The sequence below is a fragment of the Parus major genome, chromosome 26 (genome assembly GCF_001522545.3).
Source record: "Parus major isolate Abel chromosome 26, Parus_major1.1, whole genome shotgun sequence".
NCBI lineage: Eukaryota > Metazoa > Chordata > Aves > Passeriformes > Paridae > Parus > Parus major.
In genome coordinates, this window is record NC_031795.1 from 5,566,065 (window position 1) to 5,570,293 (window position 4,229).

A 4,229-nucleotide genomic window follows, 5' to 3' on the forward strand; every position below is an offset into this window, starting at 1 on the left:
CCCCAGGCGCACCCAGGGCGACAGAACAGAGCCATCGCTCCCCGGGCAGGCACAGCACGGACCCAGCACAGGGGAAAAAGAACCTTTCCCCCCATTCCCGGCCGGGTTTCGGACACGGACAGCCCGTCCAGGAGGCGATTTCGGCGTGGAGCGGCTGTGCGAGGCCAAGAGCACCATCTATAGGCACCGTCTATAGGCGCTGACAGCTCCCGCTGCCACCCAGCCCGGCGGAAACCCAGCGCAGCTAATAATTATTCAGCACTAATCACTACAATAGAAGAATCATAGGCAGTTATTTAGAAATGATTGTTTCCCCTCAGTTATTACTTATGACAGTGAAAGGAAGTATCAAATAGTCAAACCCACATGTATATGGGAAGCTGAGTGAAGGATCAATGGGAATTTAACCAGCACTTTACGCTATTCTTCCTCTTTAGAAGAACCTTGTCAAGTGATTTTTTTTCTCTCTCTCCCGCTCATAATGTCTTCTTGGGAAATAAACAGGATTTTTCTTTTCCTAGCTCTGCTTATCCCTTCCTCTCCTCAGATTTTCCCATAACTCCGAGCTCTGGCTCCTGCCTCTGGATCCCCTGGTTTGAACTGAGCTGAAATTAACTCTGGCTTTTTCTTCCTAAAACAAACTCTGGTTTCATTAAGTGCAAGGGCAGGAGAACAGAAAGTCTCCGAATCCCGAGTTCCAGAGTGTCTTGTTACTGTCAGAAACACAATTGCCTGTGCCAGGGTTGTGTCAGGAATTCCAGGTGCAGACAATGTGCCATTTTTAATCATCTTCCCACAGCTAAGAGCTGAAAGAAATGGGATCATACAGAGGAGAGCACAAAAATAACCCTGAAAAATAAAAATACCCAGTAATATTTAACGATGTTAAAAAATCAATCCAACATGAAAACACTGGAGTGATGGGGTCACCTTCTCCTCTCCTTCCTTTGGCTCCTCAGCCTGACCCAAGCTCTGCACACCACTCCCACCTCTGAATTAAATATTCTGCTGCACCCTTGTGTTTCCCCCATCCAGGACTGCACTCTGCCCCGTGCTGCTGTTGGCTGGCTGAAGCAGCTGCAGCCCTGTGGGTTCCCCAGTGCTGGTTTGTCATTAATTACTCGCTAATGACACAGCTAGAGCCCAGCCTGCAGTGCTGGGGCAGCCTGCAAAGCTTTCATGGCTGGGAAAAGTGTCCAGAGCTCAGAACTCCAGGCCAGGGCACATCCCCAGTGTTATTCCTGCTGGTCCCAATTCCCACCATCTCCATCCCAGGCTGTTCCTGGGGCTGCTTTGGTGTCCTATAACCCAGGGCAGGACTTGACAAAGATCCCAAACGCAGCAGGGCCCGTGGTGACAGCGCTGTCCCCTCTGGAGGGCTGGAAATCCCAAGGGGGCTTCAGCTGGGCTCTGACTGAGGCTTCCCAAAATCTCTGCACCCAAATCCCCTCAGGACTGGCTGGGCTCCCCCTGTGCCCTTCCCCAGCTCGCTGTCTTGGGGGAGAAGCATCTCCACTTTTAGTTCAGCTCCTTGCTGTGATTAAGAAGCTGCTTTAGCAATAAATCTCCCCTGAGCTGCCTTCACAGGAAATCTTTGCTTCCTTCACCATAAAGAAATGAGTGTTTCAAGCTCCCTGTCCTAATGAAGGTAAAATACAGAGAATATTGTCAAACACGCTGTGGCTCTGTCTTCTTTTCCACAATAATCTTTCTAATTCTTCTGTAGGCGCTGTGTATCTCTGACAATGCCAAACGGAATGAAATGCAAACCTAAATGATTTCAAACCCTAATTTCATCTCCTTTTTCCCTCTTGTCTGAGGAGATGGAGATTTTTTTTCTCCCCCTGCATAATAGGTGGGACTGGAAATCCTTTGATTTGTGGGTCTGGCAGAGTTAATCTGCTGCTGCAAATTCTGCAAAGCGTTTTTTGTAAGTGATGGAGGAATGCAAAGCCTGCAGCCTGCTTATTGCTCCAGACTCTTTCCAGGATTCTTGGGAGTTTTGTCAGGAAAGGGAGGGGGATGTTCACAGTCAAATACAAAACCTGAAGTTTATAAAAATCCTTCTCTTCAGGTAACTCAGCCAGCACCAGAGAAAGGCAGAACAGCCACAAGCTCATTTTAAACGCTATTATCAGTTTTGTTACAACCACAAAGAACAGAGGCGGTTAAAGGACAGAAACAACAAAAGAAGAAAACTTCAAGAGCACCAAGCCTTTCATTTCCCCCTGAATTTCCATCTCACCTGCTCCTCCAGCACCTCCTTGCAGCTCTCTCAGTGCCCAGGGCAGCAGAGTGAGGAAGCCTCAGTTCCTCCCCTGCCTTCCCCCAGCACAGAGCCTGCCCTGGCCTGGAGAAACGTGCATCATATGGAGAGATTTATTTCATGTGTGTGAGTGCTGATTGCAGAAGGTGCTGGGTTTAATTGATGTATTGGATCATGTGTGGGGAGTGTATCCAGGGAGTTTTCACCTCACAGATGTACAGAGAGGGACCTCCTCTGGCTCCTTTCTTTGCCTCAATACCCAGCAAGGGGCCCAGGAATATTGGGGGATTAATGTCACAACAGAGGGAAAAAGTCTGCCATTCAATCTATTTAAACATTTGATTTCACCAGTGCACCAATTAGACATTCCCTGTCTAAAGAGACCACGGATTAAAGCAACAGCAACGCTGAAAAAAATCATAATCTCTTTGGAGATCTGTCTGTGGACGGATCTTTTCTTTCAAATGATCAAGGCAAATATATGAAATTGAGGAAAAAAAAAAGAAAAAGAAAAAAAAAGACCTCTTAGAAGTAAACTTTAGGGCTCTGTGAATAATTTCCCCGTTCTTGTCTGTGCTCCCTTTCATGAGCTGCTTTTCCTTTCCCTGGCACCTTCTCCCTCGAGCCCATTTGCATTCCCCTAATTAAGGAGCTGCCAGCCCTGCAGATGCCACTGTGCCCTCTGTGGGGTCTGGAGGAGCCTTTCAGACACCGATCCCAGGTTCCCAGCTCTGGGGCAGCTGAATGAACCCACCCCAGGGTGGGGTCCCAGCTCCTGCCGGGGACAAACCCCGACCCCAAACCTGGGAGCTGCACTGCAGCTTCCACCAAAAGCAGGGAAAAACCTTGCATTTCCTCCAGGGACACCCCCAGAGGTGTCTCAGGTGTCTCCACCGAGCTGCTCTGCTCCTAACAAGTTTCCTTCTGACAAAAGAAGGTCCCAAATCCCCATTTTTCGCTCCCAAAAGGCGCTCAGAGCGTGGTGACGGCACCTCCCCGGTGCCAGCCTGGTGGGCAGCGTGTCCTTGCTGACCTGGGATGAAATCCTGGCTGCTGAGACAGACAGAAACACACCCTGAGGAATAAAAAGAGACCAAAACTCCTGCCCAAGCCCCCCTGTGCACCAGGAAAAGCAGCTCGGGGTTTCAGGCTGAGGGGGAAGGACTGCATCACAAAAAAAGGAGAGCAAGTGGATGATTTCTGCCAGCTCCAATCCCTCTGCAGCTCTGCCAGGACCCACTTCCAGCTCCTCTCTCCTTATTTAGATGAGTGGAAGGTTTAAATGGGGAAGTTTTCCTTGGCAAATGAGTTCTGGCAGCCGAACTGGACCGGTTAAATTTACCCAGCCCAGACAAAAGGAAGAGGCTGTTTCCAACCAGGAGCACTGGAATTTTTCTCTTCCATGATTTCTGGTGTTCCTTGGGCTGAGGGTTCAGCTCAGGGACAGGGCAGAAAGGGCAGGGAGAACCCAAATGTGCAGGTGAGGCAAATCTGATCTGAATTCCTCGGTGCTGCAGCATCCTCAGGCTCCAGCTCCTGGTGTTGTGGGGATTTAATCACCCCAGGTTCCTCATGGTCACTCCAAACCCAAGGCTTGGAGCCCATTTCTCTGTCAGCTGTGGAATTCCCAGGCCAGCAGAGTTTATCTTTATCCAGGGTTGGGCTGCTCCAGGAGCCCTCACAGCCTTGAGGGGTTCCAGGAGGATGTGACCCTTCCCTCCCTTCCCTCTCCTGGGCAGAGCTCCCCAGACAAGGAGAAATCCAAATTAATTTAACCAAGAAGAGACTCGGGCAGGCTCATTTTAATGTTATTTTGTGCTTTATTTCTCCTGTGGTGCTGGACACCAGACGTGGGAGCTCCAGAGGGGGGAATTTCCTCTCTGCTGAAGAGGCTTTGAGAGAATTCTGGGATGGGATGGGATGGGATGGGATGGGATGGGATGGGATGGGATGGGATGGGATG